Consider the following 17871-nt stretch of genomic DNA (forward strand, 5'->3'; position numbering starts at 1 on the left):
AAGAAGGCAATTGAGGGGGACCTAATTGAGGGCTACAAAATCATGAGAGGTGTAGACAAGGTGGATAGTAAGAAACTTTTTTTCCCAGAGTGGGGGATTCAGTTACTAGGGATCATGAGTTCAAAGTGAGAGGGGAAAAGTTTAGGGGAGATACATGTGGAAAGTTCTTTACGCAGAGGGTGGTGGGTGCCTGGAATGCGTGGCTAACGGAGGTGGTAGAGGCATGAATGATAGCGTCATTTAAGATTAATCTAGACAGATACATGAATGGGCAGGGAGCAGAGGGATACAGATTCTTAGAAAATAGAGAGCAGATTTAGATAGAGGATATGGATCAACGCAGGCTTAGAGGGCCGAAGGGACTGTTCCTGTGCTGTGATATTCTTTGTTCTTTGTTCTTGACATCGACTTCATTAGTTTCCAAATCTCCCCTCCGCCCCACCTCATCCCAGATCCAACTCTCCAACTTGGCAACACTTCCTTGAACTGTCGATCTTCCTTCCCAACTACCCACTCCACCCTCCCCACTGACCTATCACAATTACCCCCCCCCACCTGTATCCACCTATCGCCTTCCCACCTACCGTTCCCCCCAGCCCCAGCCCCCTTCCCCCCGACATTCCTGATGAAGTGCTTTTGCTCGAAACATCGCCCCTCTTGCTCCACGGATGCTGCCTGACCTGCTGTGCTTTTCCAGCACCACCCTTTTTGACTGTTCAACAAGGACGTCAAGCTGACTCAAAATGTATGATTATATTTCAGAAGCCACAACAATGTCTGTATCGATGTGTTCGGGTATCATTGTGCATGGGTGAACTGGCCAGATTTGATGCTGAGTGCTTTACATGCAACAGGTTATGAACAAATTCCTTATGGAGAAAGGATTACAGATATGTTAAGTAGTAATAGGGGAGGAAGGAAAGCTCATGATGTACTGGGGCAACATCCCTGTCTAAAACCAGAAACTCCAGGTTCCATTCCCACTCCAGAACTTGATGTCGCAGGAATGTGTCTTAATAACTAGGCCAGACAAATTTCATACCAACTTGGAAATGCTTCTAACATTCACCAAGGGCCGTTGATGAGCAGAAGAGATTCCAGGTTAGCATTTATAGAAAGAATTTGGAGTGTCCATCATCACTATACATCGCTCCAGGTTACAACATTCATGTAAAACCAGAGCAAGCAGATTCCTTAGTGAGGGAAGGCAGTTGGCTCAGTCGACTGAATGGCAAGTGTGGATGAGATTTTAGCAACAACATAGTGCGACCCATATTCTGGTTGAGGTAGTTTTAAGACCTTCCTCCTCACCCTGCCCCTGTAGGTCATGGGTCTAAGCTGCTTTGGGCAGAGAAGGGGAGAATACTGGACTACTTGCAAATAGTGGACTTCTTCAGTATAACCACCAAACCGTAAAGCATGGTTTTCACATTCTTAAATGGCTGCATAAAATGTTGTTTTTTTCCCTCGAAGCATTCTTTTTAATCCCAAAAATATCATTCCCAGGTGTTAATAGGCAAGGAATAAGACTTCTTGGCCAACAGGCCCCTGTTCCATTGATACCATCTGAACTAACTTCTCATTATACTCAGGCTTCGCCCGGAACTGACATTCTCATACCTAGTGAATTTTGAGAAGATCTGTAGCTGAGGTTGAGGTTCTGGATGTAGGTTTTTTCGCTAAGGCTTCGTCCAGAGACTCACTGAAGGTGTTAACTAGTATGGTGACGAAACGTCTGAACATGTATCTTCCAGCTCAGTGAGCAAACCTACATCCAGTCTCAATCCTGGCAGTGGATATGTTTGTCCTGGTGTCTGTAAGGTGAAACAAGTGAAAAAAAATGCAATGAGGCATTTTTTCATCCCCAGTACTGGGACCTCTGGCCAGGACTTGGAGGGATCTTAGCAAATCAAAAGAGAAAGAGATGTTTGAATTCTGACTCTAAAATATCCCATCATACAAAACTGGAATCCTTGAAAGCCTAATTCACTCTGTTCTGATGCAGCGCAGGCCTGTGAGTGGGTAGTGAGGAAACAATGCATTACAAACAGATTCTTACATTTGTAAATCAGAAATTGCTACTGTCCTGTGCATAGATAAAATCCAGCTTGATGAAACTGGGTCTCCAATCAGATATTAATATCAGTTTTCCACATGGTAGGCAGGAGGGCACCAGAATCGGCAACCCACCTGCTATTTGTCAGAAAAGCATAAACAGATCATTGAGTTTGATAACAAGCTAACTGACATGTATGTTCAACTGTCCAATCCATAATACAGTTGCTATGATCAGAGGTGAGTCTGGGGAGCCTGACTTTTCACCATGAAATGTGATATATCAGGAAAGAAGGAGGAGGGAGGGTCCTTTGGTTTGGGGATGTGGTTGACCTGTGCCCATCGGAGGCAACTGCCAAGATCATACTCCTTCAGGTACCTTGCCATCTGGCCTCCAAAACTAATCTCGTGAACCCACTCACCCCTTCCTGATACCTCCACCACCCACAAATCCCAGACTCATCAGGATCCAGGCTCTATTGTTCCTTTCTTAGAGTCATACAGTCCTCTCGCTCGGAGTCAGGCTGGTCCCATGTCAACCAAAATGTCCATCCACGCTAACCCCATTTCTCTGCATTTGGCCCATATCCTTCTAATCCTTTCCTTGAGACTAATTTAAGAAAGGTGGGAGAGAGAAAGCAGTAAATTTTAGACCAGTTAGTCTGACCTCAGTGGTGGGAAAGATGCTGGAGTCTATTATAAAGGATGAAATTATGACACATCTGGATAGTAGTAACAAGATAGGTCAGAGTAGGCATGGATTTATGAAGGGGAAATCATGCTTGACTAATCTTCTGGAATTTTTTGAGGATGTAACTCTGAAGATGGACGAGGGAGATCCAGTAGATGTAGTGTACCTGGACTTTCAGAAAGCTTTTGATAAAGTCCCACATAGGAGGTTAGTGAGTAAAATTAGGGTGCATGGTATTGGGGGCAAAGTGCTAACTTGGATTGAAAGTTGGTTGGCTGATAGGAAACAAAGAATAGTGATAAACGGCTCTGTTTTGGAATGGCAGGCAGTGACCAGTGGGGTACCGCAGGGATCAGTGCTGGGACCGCAGCTTTTTAAAATATATGTTAATGATATAGAAGATGATATTAGTAATAACATTAGCAAATTTGCTGATGATACTAAGCTGGGTGGCAGGGTGAAATGTGAGGAGATGTTAGGAGATTACAGGGTGACCTGGACAAGTTAGGTGAGTGATCAGATGCATGGCAGATGCAGTTTAATGTGGATAAATGTATGGTTATCCACTTTGGTGGCAAGAACAGGAAGGCAGATTACTACCTAAATGGAATCAATTTAGGTAAAGGGGTAGTACAAAGACATCTGGGTAGTACAAAGATATCTGGGTGTTCTTGTACACCAGTCAATGAAGGTAAGCATGCAGGTACAGCAAGTAGTGAAGAAGACTAATAGCATGCTGGCCTTCATAACAAGAGGAATTGAGTATAGAAGCAAAGAGGTTCTTCTGCAGATGTACAGGGCCCTGGTGAGACCACACCTGGAGTACTGTGTGCAGTTCTGGTCTCCAAATTTGAGGAAAGACATTCTGGCTATTGAGGGAGTGCAGCGTAGGTTCACGAGGTCAATTCCTGGAATGGCGGGACTACCTTATACTGAAAGACTGGAGCGACTGGGCTTGTATACCCTTGAGTTTAGAAGACTGAGAGGGGATCTTATTGAGACATATAAGATTATTAAAGGATTGGACATTCTGGAGGCAGGAAACATGTTTCCGCTGATGGGTGAGTGCCGAACCAGAGGACACAGCTTAAAAATACAGGGCAGACCATTTAGGACAGAGATGAGGAGAGACTTCTTCACCGAGAGAGTGGTGGCTGTGTGGAATGCTCGGGCCCAGAGGGCAGTGGAGGCCCAGTCTCTGGATTCATTTCAGAAAGAGTTGGATAGAGCTCTCAAGGATAGTGGAATCAAGGATTATGGAGATAAGTCAGGAACAGGATACTGATTAAGGATGATCAGCCATGATCATATTGAATGGTGGTGCAGGCTCCAAGGGCAGAATGGCCTACTCCTGCACCTATTGTCTATTGTGTATTGTCTACTTGCAGTCCCAATTGTACCATACCTCAGTGGTGGCCAAGACATCTTGAGGCTGCTTCATTTTGACTGGGTCAGAAAATGATACATGAGGATAGATCTGTACTTCTAATGTGAAATGAGATGTACATTCTGATGTAGCTGGAAAATCGTTTGGTAGAGGAATCCCTTCATTTCAAATGCCAATCAGAAAAGTGGACCATGTTGTTTTAATACCAAACAAGCTGCCAAATCATCGGTGAGTGTTTTAGTTGTGAAAGCAATGGAGTTAGAGCTTTGATGACTGACTGATTGCCATAAAACTGTTTTTTTTAAATATTAACTTTATCAAGAATTGGAGGAACATGCTAAAAACAATTAAAAATAATCTGAAGAAACCTCCATTTCAAATCTCCTTTTTCCTCGGCAGCCAATTTTTTTGTGTGTTTTTTTAGCATTGCACATGACAATGTTATCACTGCTCTCACAGAAGAGAGCCTTCATCCCCATTTAACTGCTTCGCAAAAGCATACCAAAGAGTTGGTCTGAATCTCAACTTCAGAAAGCTCAAATCCTTTACCAACCTATCCTGGGTCTAATTCCAGTCCACTCCTCCATTAAAATTAACAGTGAAATTCTCCCAAACATGGAACATTTTTACCATTATTATTGAACAGGTATTTGCAAATATATCAATAGTACTTTCTAACACAGGAGGATGGAGTTAATGAGCAAACAGAGGATTTGTTTGTACTGTAGTTTGGCAAATGCACTTTTCCTGCCTTTTTTGAACAAATAACATCTATCTTGATAGTTTCTATCCTGAAACAAGAAGCTTTATTGTTGGTGAAATAACTCCACAGAGGCTGGTATCCCATCTCCACGTCAGCCTTTATTTACACATGGAGAGTCCTTGACATTGATCCGGCTCCCTCAGAAACAGCTCACAGTGTGAGCAGGATGTCCGACAATCCTGTTTATATCTGTCAGCCAGGACTCCCTGATTCAACCAGATTAATAACCTGAATCAGGGAACTCAAATTCTGGAGGAGATCCACCTGGCTGACCTCATTACAATCACTGTATCCCTCCCCTCTCAGTCCAAGGACATGGGTCAGATGTTATTTTTGTGGCTCTTTCTGGGGCATTTTAGCACCGGGTCAGGTTCCTCCAACTTGGCCTCTGACACAAGCAGCGTGTAACACACGGTAGTTCAACCTCTTGCACCCGGAGCATCTCGGAGGGAATTCATTCTCCTCTTCAGTCAGTAAAGGTGTCAAAGTGGTGACGTCCACTGTGTTTATCTCAGATTCTGAGGTATCTTCAACACTTGATGGAGAAGAAGAACCTATGGGATCCGAAACAGTTGGAAGGACAGTGGAAGAGCCCGGCACATTTTGCTCCTGTATCAATCGACTTTCAGAAATACTCAAATTCCCAGCTGGTAAACAATTATCTGTGGCCAATACTTCCAGGCATCTGTGTGTTACAAAAGATGTTCACAGTTTTTCTAACATTGCCTTCTGTTTGGCGAATGAACTCTCTGCATTCCCAGCCATTTTGAGACAAAGAACATTGAGCCTGTGAAAGGACCTGCAGAGTCAACATGTAACCGAGTCTTGGGTTTAACTGGCCATTCCCACAAATGAGGGGGAACTGCTAACAGAAATTTTTGTTCTTGTTGGCACTCTAGGCACTGCCCCACCAAGGGGTAGTCTGCATTCAATCCTGGCAAACAGACATAACTACCACATTTTGGTTACCCCTGGATGACCCTGGTAGAGTTCACCAGTATCTGGCAGTAACCTTTGCTCGGGACAATTACCCTTGCCCACCCCCATAATAATGTGACGTTGTCTACTGTAATCTAGTCTCTTCGGGTCTGAAAAAGTTGTAGTTTCCCCCATCACCACCAAATCTTTCTGTGTCCAAGGTCCAAGGTCTGATGTTGTGAGCCGTGACTGGAAGTGTGTATAGAACATTTAAAGCCATTATAGATTGTTCCATTGGTGGTAACACTGGTGGTGCACCTGCCAGCGAGAAGCAATTCAATGCATCCACATTTGCTACTTGACCCCCAAAATGATGTTCCAACTTATAGATATAGGCACTTAGCATTGGAGCCTACCACTGAGTTCGGCCTGAAGCTATGGGAGGCACTACATTGTCCTCTTTATCTAGCCTTAGCAGAGGTTTGTGGTCCATTATTATTACAAACTTACATCCATAAAGGTATTGGTGAAATTCCCTGACTCCAAATATGATTGCCAAACCTTCCTTCTCTATCTGGGCGTTCTTACGCTCTGCATTTGCCAAAGTTCTGGATGCATACAGTATTGGGCGTTCCTCCCCGTTCGGCCAAATATGAGCTAATACTACACTGATTCCGTACGGAGAGGCATTGCATGTCAATACCAGCACACAAAGTGCCAACACCTCCGAGGACAATAGCTGTTTCTTCACTTCCCTGAAGGCTATGGCTTAGCTATGTGACCATTTCCAAGACTGACCCTTTTTTAAAGAGTTGCTACAAAAATTCCAGGATGGAGGCCAGGTTATATATAAACTTTGCATAATAGTTCACCAGCCCAAGGAAAGGTCTAAGCTTCGGCACTATTGGACTACAACGTAGTGTTGTTGTCTGAGTGCTGGAAGACAATTAGCCAGAAAGCCAGTGAGAAGGAAAAAGTCCAGGAAGGAATCTTTCACTCTGAGTATTGTGAAGCAACCATGATTGAAGATAACAGGGCTTTCAATTATAAAAATAATAGCTAAAATCAAATGTTCAATTTTCAACATTCCACTATTTAATCTTCCCAAACAATCCAGAGAGACTAATCTGTATATTGTTTAACTTATATTTTTTTTATCTCTCTTCTTATTTCGAATCTGTAAGCGTGTAATGTTGCAATATTATTTCTTTTTGCATCTGAAACTAATAAATAAAGTTGATTTTGCTAAATAAAGAAAGCCTGGTTAAATTGGTTCCTTTTAAAACAATTTATTTGGTCTAAAAGAAAGCCACAGGGGAGCAATCCTATTTAAAATAACATTGATGTGAGGAGACTGATGAATAAAGCAGGGAAGGTCGTGTACCTCTGCAACTTAACCATCTGGTGGATCAGCCTTGGGGAAAGTCACATGGGTTCAGGTTAGAATGCCACCAACCCTTGAAGCGGGCTCCTTCCTCATTGATTGCTGTAGTGGTCTTCAACCTTTCGGCATGGCAGAGGATTAGATTGTTATTAAGCATCTATTGTGATAAGCAATAAATTAAGTGAGTATTTGTAGTAATATGGAGCACACCAAAACTGCAAGTGTTTCAATCTAAGCCATTGCATATCATCTGCTTAAACCCACTTCATATAGAAATTCTGTACAGAGAGTTTGGTGTCCTATTTGATCCGCCCCAAGTCATTAAATCAGTCAACATGTAAAGAGATGAGTTGGAGAAATTCATCCAGGCTCCTAAGACTGCACCTTCCAAACGAAAGAAGAGTCATATCTGAAGTGAAATGTTAACTCTGTTTCTCTCTCTACAGATGCTACCAGACCTGCTGAGTTTCTCCAACGCTTTCTGTGCATGTTTCATCTTCTAAGCACATAACAACTTTCATCTAGAATGAAATAGGGCAGCAGATTTATGGGAACACCACCACCTGCAGGTTCCCATCCAATCGACTCACCATCTTGACTTGGAAAGTGTTCCTTCACTGTTGTTGGGTCAAAATTCTGTAACATTCTTTCTAGCAGTAGTGTTGGTCGACCTACACCAAATTGATTAAGGCTGTTCAAGAAAATACCTCACCACCATCTTCTCCAAGGCAGCTTGGGATAGATAATAAATGCTACCTCAGCTCCTCTATCAAAGCCCACATCACCTTAATGACTAAAAAAAAACCTTTAAAGGGGGAATGGTTTATCATAGCAGTATTTCTCTGCAGAGGAATATCTATGAGGAGCATTATGGCAAAACTTGAATTCTTTCTCTAATGAAGATCTAGAAGTCTAGCTACAGAAACTTCAGAAAAGGTAAAGGCACTCTATGGGGGAGTGGGATAACTTCCTGCTGGGATATTAATGTAAACTACCTGGAAAAAGATCAACAAAGTCTCCCAAAACTCCCAGTTTTCAGTTTTTCACAGGTGCAGCTTCAATAGGATGAAAATTGGATAGATCAGTTTGCCTGGACAACATAGTATCTGATGCTGCCCTCCTGGGCTTTTGCCTCAGTGAAAGTTTATCCACAAACAGTTCACCCATACTGTTCATCATGAGTAACATGAAACAACTGCTCAAAATTGTACTTTAGCCACAAAGCTAATCTATTTTTCCTTTACATAGAATCCAACAGTTCTGGTAGATTAATAGAGATGAATCTTTTAACCTCTTTAAATCACCACTAAAAAATTATTTTAGCATCCAGCTTCTCACACTTCAATTGAGACATACTGCAAGTTAGAAGGAGTCATTACAAGATATTCTTGCATGAGACAGATAAATTTAGAAGAAAAATTATAAACGTGACATCAAGCACACATAAGCATACGTAAAATGTTTAAAAAAGGGAGAATGTCTAATACAAAAATGAAGATCAAGTAGAACATTTTTTAAACATTCTTACAGCCTTTGTGGTGTTACTTTTAACCTGAGACATGATTATGTAATTAATGTATTGTATCTCTGCAGTGCTAACATTTATGGATATACTTGAGTTCTCACTGAATGAATGATTCTCCAATTTATTTCACCACTGAACCCTGTTGTTTTGAGGCTGAGACAAGCAGTTTGAAGGAGAGTGAGCTTTCCATTTCTGCTATAATGAATCTACTTTCTTCCTGCTGCGCTCCCCCAACTGTTGTTACCTGAAATACAATTTCTTTGTATGTTCCTGTGTTTAGCATCATTTTTTATCCCAAGTTAGATAATCTGCAGGTGACTTTCATCCCAGGAAAGTTCCAGAAAGTGTAAATCAAACAGCAGATACAGATTTTAATGACCCATTTCAATCATTTTGACAATGTCTTAATTTGAGTTCAAACTGATTCTTGTTTATTAGAACATAGAATATAGAATATTACAGCACAGTGCAGGCCCTTCTGCCCTCAATGTTACGCCAACCTGTAGAACCAATCTGAAGCCTAAATGAGGCTGTTCCATTTTCATCCATATGTCTATCCAATGACTATTTAAATGCTCTTATTTAAATACTACTATTGCAGGCAGTGTGTTCCATGCCCCTACTACTCTCTGAGTAAAGAAATTACCTCTGACATCTGTCTGATATCTATCACCCTGCAATTTAAAGCTATGTTCCCACATGCTAGCCATCAGAATCCAAGTAAAAAGACTCTCACTGTCCACCTAACCCTCTGATTATCTTATATGTCTCTATTAAGTCACCTCTCAATCTTCTTTTCTCTAACGAAAACAGCCTGAAGTCCCTCAGCCTTTCCCCATAAGACCTTCCCTCCATACCAGGCAACATCCTGGTAAATCTCCTCTGAACCCTTTCTAAAGCTTCCACATCCTTATTATAATTTGGTGACCAGAAATGAACGCAATACTCCAAGTATGGCCGCACCAGAGTTTTGTACAACTGCAACATGACCTCGTGGCTCCAAAATTCAATCCCTCTACCAATAAAAGCTAACACACCATATGCCTTCTTAACAAACCTATCAACTTGGATGGCAACTTGTAGGGATCTATGTACAAGGACACCGAGATCTCTCTGCTCATCTACGTTATCAAGAATCTTACCATTAGCCCAGTACTCTTTATTCTTGTTGCTCCTTCCAAAGTAAATCACCTCACACTTTTCCACTTTAAATTCCATTTGCCACCTCTCAGCTATGTCCATCTGTAACCTGCAACATTCTTTAGCACGATCCACTGACCTTAATGTCATCTGTAAATTTATTAACCCATCATTCTACACCCTCATCTCGGTCATTTATAAAAATGACAAACAGCAGTGGTCCCAAAACTGATCATTTCAATACACCACTAGTAACTGAACTCCAGGATGAATATTTTCCATCAACCACTACCCTCTGTCTTCTTTCAATTAGCCAATTTCTGATCCAAACCACTAAATTACCCTCAATCCCATGCCTCCGTATTTTCTGCAATAGCTTACTGTGGGGAACCTTATCAAATGCCTTACTGAGGTCCATGTCCACCGCATCAACTACTTTACCCTCATCCACCTGTTTGGTCACCTTCTCAAAAAACTCAAGAAGGTTTATGAGGCATGATCTATCCTTCACAAAACTGTGTTGAGTATCCCTAATCAACTTATTCCTCTTTAGATGATTATAAATCCTATCTCTTATAACCGTTTCCAAAACTTTACCCACAACCAAACTAAGACTCACTCGTCTATTATTACCAGAGTTGAACAAGGGGACAATATTTGCTATCCTCCAGTCTTCTGGCACTATTCCTGTAGACAATGGCGACATAAAGATCAAAGCCAAAGGCTCTTCAATCTACTCCCTAGTTTCCGAGAGAATCCTAGGATAAATCCCATCTGGCCCAGGGGACTTATCTTTTTCCAAAATAACTAATACCTCCTCTTTGTGAATCTCAATCCTGTCTAGTCTAGTAGTCTGAATCTCAGTATTCTCCTCGACAACATTGTCTTTTTCAGTGTAAATACTGACAAAAACTATCCATTTAGCGCTTTCCCTATCTCTTCAGACTCCACACATAACTTCCCACTACTGTCCTTGACTGGCCCTAATCTTAATCTCACGATTCTTTTATTCCTGATATATCTATAGAAAGCTTTAGGGTTTTCCTTGATCCTATCTGCCAACAACTTTTCCTCTCCCTCCTGGCACTTTCCTGGCAAATTTGTAACTCTCAAGTGTCCTAACTGAGCCGTCATGTCTCGTCCTAATATAAGTCTTTTTCTTCCTCTTGACAAGACATTCAATTTCTTTAGTAAACCATGGCTCCCTCGCTCGACCACTTCCTCCCTGCCTGACAAGTATAGACTTATCAAAGACCCGCAATAGCTGTTCCTTGAACAAGCTCCACATTTCAATTGTGCTCATCCCCCTCCTATACATCCTAAATCTTGCCTAATCGCATCATAATTGCCTTTCCCTCAGCAATAACTCTTGCCCTATGGTATATACCTATCCCTTTCCATTGCTGAAGTAAACATAACCGAATTGTGATCACTCTCACCAAAGTGCTCACCTTCCTCCAAATCTAACACCTGGTCAGGTTCATTACCCAGTATCAATCTAATGTGGCCTCGCCCCTTGTTGGCTTGTCTACATACCATGTCAGGAAACTATCCTGCACACATAAGACAAAAACTGACCCATCTGAGTACTTGAACTATAGTATTGTATCTAGTCAATGTTTGGAAAGTTAAAGCCCCCATAAGAGCTACCCTGTTACTCTTGCTCCTATGCAGAATCATCTTTGCTATCTTTTCCTCTACATCTCTAGCCTATGGGAAACTCCCAACAGGGTAACCTCTCCTTTTCTGTTTCTAATCTCAGCCCAGTAGACGAGTCCTCAAACATCCTTTCTGCCACTGTAATACTGTCCTTGACTAACAATGCCATATCTCCCCCTCTTTTACCATTTTCTCTGTTCTTACTGAAACATCTAAAACCCGGAACCTGCAACAACCATTCCTGTCCCAGCTCTAGCCATGTCTCCCAAATGGTCACAACATCAGAGTCCCAGGTACCAACCCATGCTGCAAGTTCCCACCCACCTTATTCCGGATGCTCCGGTGTTGAAGTAGACACATTTCCAAACATCTTCCTGCTTGCTGATGAACTCTTGCAACCTTGAAATTTCATTTCTGATCTCACTTCTCTCAACCTCCTGGACACTGAAACTACAATTTAGGTTCCCATCCCCCCATGAATTAGTTTAGACCCTCTTGGAGAGCATTCGCAAATGACCCCCACAGGATATTGGTACCCCTCTGGTTCAGGTATAGATCATCCTGTTTGTAGAGGTCCAACCTACCCCAGAATGATCCCCAATTATCCAGGTATCCAAAACCCTCCCTCCTGCACCATTCCTATAGCTATGTGTTCAACTCCTCTCTCTACCTATTCCTTGTGCTACTAGTACATAGCCCAGGCAACAAACCAGAGATAACAACTCTGTTTGTTCTAGCACTATTGATGGTTTATGAGCTTGGCTCAACCTAGTCAGGTGACCACTGTGGCCAAGCTGAGTCATTGCTTTTCCTTTTCTTTAAACCATGACAGTGCATTAAAAGGTCACATATATTAAAATCAGATGATGGAAGTCAAAAATTGATAGCCCACTTTTATCACTACTGTAAAAGCTAAAACTGCAATCCCATGAATAAGTGACACATTCACAGCTATCAGCAAACAGCTCCAAAGCAGGTCAAGCATTATTCATAAAATAAAGCCCTCACAAGCATGGTGACAAGCACCAGGGCCTTATTGGCTATGAGACATATCAATTATTGGAAAAATTTGGAGATTGTTTGCAAAGGGTCGCGGTAGTCAACATTGGAGACATTTTACAGCCTAGCCTCATGCTAGATGTGCTCAAACCGTCCCCTCCACCAACACTCACTTATCCTGCCCACCCCACCACTTCTCTGGGCTGCCACTGGAGACTGCCTCCATGCAGATGACTGTCACACTCTCAATGCTGCAGGGAGCAAACAGACTGCAGGCCCCAAGTAGACAGGCAGCCAATCCCCCCCTGACAAGCTTGGAGGTGAGGTGATGCTGATAAACCAACACACTGGTGTGAAATTATACGGTTGCCAATCTCCTTTCCTATGTCAGATCAAGGTGAAGATCCTACCTCTGGAGGCAGCAGTATGATCTGTGAAGTTATACTCCTGCACTCATATCTAGATATGCTAACAACCTCTTCCACAGCTGATAGACATCATTTTCCCCTCAGTCAGATTGGATTTGAATCCAAGCCCGAGAGCTGACAGTGTCTAACTAACTGAGCTAAGCTTATCCTCTGCAGCAGGATACACATGTTAGAATAGTGGATTTTCTGGAACCAGCCTCATTTGACCATTTTAACTGGATTTTGTACAGATCATTTATTTTTTTTGCAGAGAACATATGTTCTCAGATAGACCACAGATCAGCACAAGTGTGTCCAGGTACAGTAGAACAACTAGAGTCCTTCTACCAACCAGTGTGTTCTGCTGAAGAGTACATGGATTTTTTTTTCACCCTCAGTCAAGATGCTCAACAGAATGTGTTAAAACTGGAAAACTGGATAATCGATGATCCTTTCTCATTGCACTCACTGACCTTTTGAATGGTGCTGGACTGGCCAATAGACGGTCGCTGAATTTCTAAACAGTGAACCAAATTGTGCCAAAAAACATGCAACACTGTCATTATTCTAGTTAATGTTACACTGGAAACAGGAAATGGTCTGACACATTACAAAGCTTTAGCTTAATTTACAGTAAGCCCGATTCCAGTGTGAATAGAAAGTGTTGAAGTTAGTACCCGATCAGATTAGATTAGATTCCCTACAGTGTGGAAACAGGCCATTTGGTCCAGCAAGTCCACACCAACCCTCCGAATAATCACCCGCCCAGACCCCTACCCTATATTTCCCTCTGATTAATGCACCTAACACTATGGAGCAATTTAGCATGACCAATTCACCTTGCCTTTATTTCTAAAGATTTGTCTTTAATAATAGGAAAATCGCAGGTTTAATTGCTGCTATTCATGTGGGTGTGCTTGTTTTGCTAAGTTAGTTCTTGCGTTGCCACAAATAATAAAAGTGCAATAATACACAATACTTTTCCAGCTATCTAGTTCTCTTTTCAATCAATATATGAGATGAAAATAAGGGCATAACAATGGCTCAGTGGTTACCAATGCTGCCTCACCGCACCAGGGACCTGGGTTCGATTCCAACCTTGGGCAACTGTCTGTTTGGAGTTTTCACATTCTCCCCGTTCTGTGTGGGTTACCCCCGGGTGCTCGGGTTTCCACTCACCGTCACAAAGATGTGCAGATTAGGTGGACTAGCCATGGGAAATGCAGGGTTACAGTCTTAGGGTAGGGGTGGTGGGTCTGGAAGGTTTGTGTGTACTCAATGGGCTGAGTGGCCTGCTCCCACATTGTAGAGACTCTATGATTCGACAGTGTAGACAGTAACAACCTGAGGTGTTCAACAAAAATGGCAGTAACAAACACCTTGAAATAGACATTAGAGAAAACACCTCTTACCTTTGTTTGATGAAAACACAGTTAAGAAAGTTAGCTGCCATTTTGTGACTAACTGAACTTACTCAAGTCACCTTTCCAATATCTTGGTGCAGCTGAATCCCAAAATAAAGTTAGATGAACATTTTGGTATGGAGAAGGAGATCATGGGATAAAACTGAGACATAACCAGCCACATGGAATTCAGCTCATAAGCACACAGATAAATGAAACATTGGTGAACCTGACAGATAAAACCACTGCCTGTTGAAATTGTTATATGAGAAGGTAGAGGCAGGGAAAGGGAGCTGGTCCTTCATTTTATTATGGCTGGAGAATAACATGTCCCTTGACAATTAGCATTTTCAAGTATTGAATACAGTAAGTAAAGTTGTCTGCTTCAAGATTAACAGTAATCCATAACATGTCCCAGAATTTGGCAATATTGACAGAAAAGGCAGACAGTTAGTGAAGGGAAAATTGTGGTAACTAAGTTTCTTTTAAACCGATATTGTGATGTAAGACACAGTGTAATATAAGAAATTGTATTGATAAAAAAGAAGTCGTGATACTTATAAAAAAAGATAACAGCTGTACAAGTGTGTATTTAACACTCTAGGGAAATAAACAAGAGTTTTACAAGGTTTTATCAGCCATAATTCGTGCGATTTACCCCCCACCAGAAGAGAAAATATGATTGTTTTCAAGTGATATTAAAACGAAGACATAATGGTCAACTCTACAACCATCTTACCTCATTAGGATCAGTGCAATTTAGTCAGCAGTTTCTTGTTTTTACTGCTATTAATCTTGTCATTTTAAGCGACTTTCTCCTACACAGCTGTGTAATTTTCTTGTAAGTTTTTTTTCATATAGATATTACTGGGAAATGGTTCCAGAAAAAAGTACCTGTTTCGATGAGATTAATAGTATGGTTTTGTTTTTCTTTATCATGAAATAATTCCAAATATTAAGTGGTTTAGATTATAAAACCCTTTCATTCTCCATAGTTTATGAAAAGAACAGTAATGTGGTCAGAGGTAAGAATGTATGGCAAATTTAGGGTCATCTATTAACATTCCAGATAAATTGAAGGGTTGGAAATGAAATGGTATTACAAATAGCACAGGAGCAAATGTTCACGTTTTTCTCAAATTTGTCAAATATGAGCTATAGGGAAAGGTTGAATAGGCTGGGACTGCTTTTCCCTAAAGCATCAGAGGCTGAAGGGTGACCTTATAGAGGTTTATAAAATCATGAGGGCATGAATAGGATAAATAGTCAAAGTCCTTTCCCTGGGGTGGGGGAAATCCAGAATTGGAGGACATAGTTTTAGGGTGAGAGGGGAAAGATATAAAAGAGACCTAAGGGGCAACTTTTTCACGCTGAGGGTGGTGCATGTATGGAATGAGCTACCAGAGGAAGTGATGGAAGCTAGTACAATTGCAACATTTGAAAGCCATTTGGATGCGTATATGAATAGGAAGGGTTTGGAAGGATATGAGCCGGGTGCTGGTAGGTGGGACTAGATTAGATTGGGATAGCCTGTTGGACCGAAGGATCTGTTTCTGTGCTGTACATCTCTATGACTCTATGATAGTGAGCTTCAACTGCCTCACCAGACAGTCATTGCCAGTTGCCATATATGAAGTAAAGGAGAATCTCATAATAACTGAGAATATTTCAATCTTAAACCCCAGTACTGAATATTAACCCTATCATTTGTGTACAAATTCCAGGAATTGATCTGTGAAAGCAAGCATACTTAGAGGTTTGCAGGATTATGGATCACTCCAGAGATCATGTGGAAGATATCCTTGTCTTTTCAAACTCCTCTGAACATAAGAGCGTAAGAAACAGAAGTAGGAGAAGAACATACAGATCATCAATCATTCTGCATCATTCAACATGATCATGGCTGATCTTGGATTAGATTAGATTCCCTACAGTGTGGAAACAGGCCCGTCGGCCCAACCAGTCCACACCGACCATCCGAAGAGTAACCCACCCAGACCCATTTCCCTCTGACTAATGCACCTGACACTGTGGGCAATTTAGCATGGCCAATTCACCTGACCTGCACATCTTTGGACTGTGGGAGGAAACAGGAGCATCCGGAGGAAACCCACGCAGACATGAGGAGAATGTGCAAACTCCACACAGACAGTCGCCCGAGGCTGGAATCGAACCTGGGACTCTGGCACTGTGAGGCAGCAGTGAGCCACCGTGCCGCCCCAAGGGTTTCAATTTTACTTTCCCTCCCACTCCCCATATCCCTTGATCGCCCGAGAAATCAAAATTCTGTCTTTCTCAGCCTTAAGTATACTCAGTGATGGTGTATGATATATAATATAAATATTGCTTATATATACACACTGGTTTAGAAAATTCCAAAGATTTGCAAAAATGTTGGTATTTGAATCTGAACCTCACCTCAGTCCCAACTGATCAGCCCCTGTAAAAGTGTATTCCTTTATCACAGCATCTCCGCTGTCAAGCCCCGACATAATTGTGAATGTTCCAATGAGACCATCTCTCGTTCTTCCAAATTCAAGAGAATGACTCTCTCCCTAAGGGACTAATCTAGTAGTGAACCTTCATGGTGCTGCTTAAATATTGATTAGGATTCACCTCCACTGGGGCTAAATTCCAGCCTTTCACAGTCATTTATGTACAATATCTACTCAGCCTAAAATTAGAGTTTCAGAATCGTTTAAATATAGAAGTCTGCTCCTAAACCCCCAAAGGAAAATCCCACCAAAAAGGGGACAAGGTTTAGAGACTCACTGCAGCCTAGAGTTGGTAATATCCACACGGTTGCTGAAGTGTAACTTGTTTTGTTAATTGGTGAAACCTCCTCCTGACACCAATGCCCAGTAAGAGATTGAAAAGACACTACAGTGACAGAAATATGTCCACCTTCTTGTGTCAACCTACAAAGGCTGAATTCTTGGAACTAATGAACATTCCTTTGGGTAGATTTTGCCTTTGCATGAGAGTCAAAACCAGGTTTTCATTGACTTCAATGGAAATAAAAATTGAGGGAGATTATCAGTTTATTGTCATCCATCTTGTGCAGAATTGGACTACAGAGATAGTTTTCTTCTGTGAGTCCCGAGGCATTAACCTTTCACAATTCTGATAAGCTAAACATTTTCAGTCCTAATGATTTTAAAATTTCTATACAAACTCTCCTGTCTTAAAAGCTCTACAAATCTAAGCGCTTTAAGTTAAGATGACTAGTTCCTCTGAACTAAAAGCCTGGTTTCTCCTACCTGGAGAAAATGTTTCCTCTTTTGAACTGAACTCCTGATTCTCTAAGACCTTGAACCTTCTGTCCTGACACCAAAACTAAATTAGTGACATTTTGGTCTTTTACAAACTCAGCAGCATAAATATTTCACCCATTAACACTACACATGTTCTGTAAGGCACTTCACTGTGGTCACATGCTTTCCTAGAATTGAAGTACTTAGGTCATTATTTCAAATTAATTTTTGACTTATTTAAAACAAAATTCCCCAAAGTCCACCAGCCTCTCATTTAAAAGAAAAT

General features: G+C 41.6%; 1 long non-coding RNA gene across 2 annotated transcripts in view; it reads left to right on the forward strand.

Annotated features, from left to right (window-relative positions):
• LOC148142505 (uncharacterized) overlaps positions 1 to 17871 on the forward strand; it is a 133467-nt gene that overhangs the window by 83956 nt on the left and 31640 nt on the right. The window contains exon 3 of one of the 2 annotated variants that reach the window (XR_015751907.1): positions 16056 to 17852. The exons of the other annotated variant lie outside the window; for it this stretch is intronic. This is a non-coding gene — a long non-coding RNA (uncharacterized LOC148142505). Of the gene's footprint in view, positions 1 to 16055; positions 17853 to 17871 lie in introns of those variants that run through there. 2 annotated transcript variants of the gene reach the window in all.

Source organism: Chiloscyllium plagiosum, unplaced genomic scaffold (assembly GCF_037043375.1).
Source record: "Chiloscyllium plagiosum isolate Xiang-an unplaced genomic scaffold, Cpla_swu_hap1 HiC_scaffold_28, whole genome shotgun sequence".
Lineage (NCBI taxonomy): Eukaryota > Metazoa > Chordata > Chondrichthyes > Orectolobiformes > Hemiscylliidae > Chiloscyllium > Chiloscyllium plagiosum.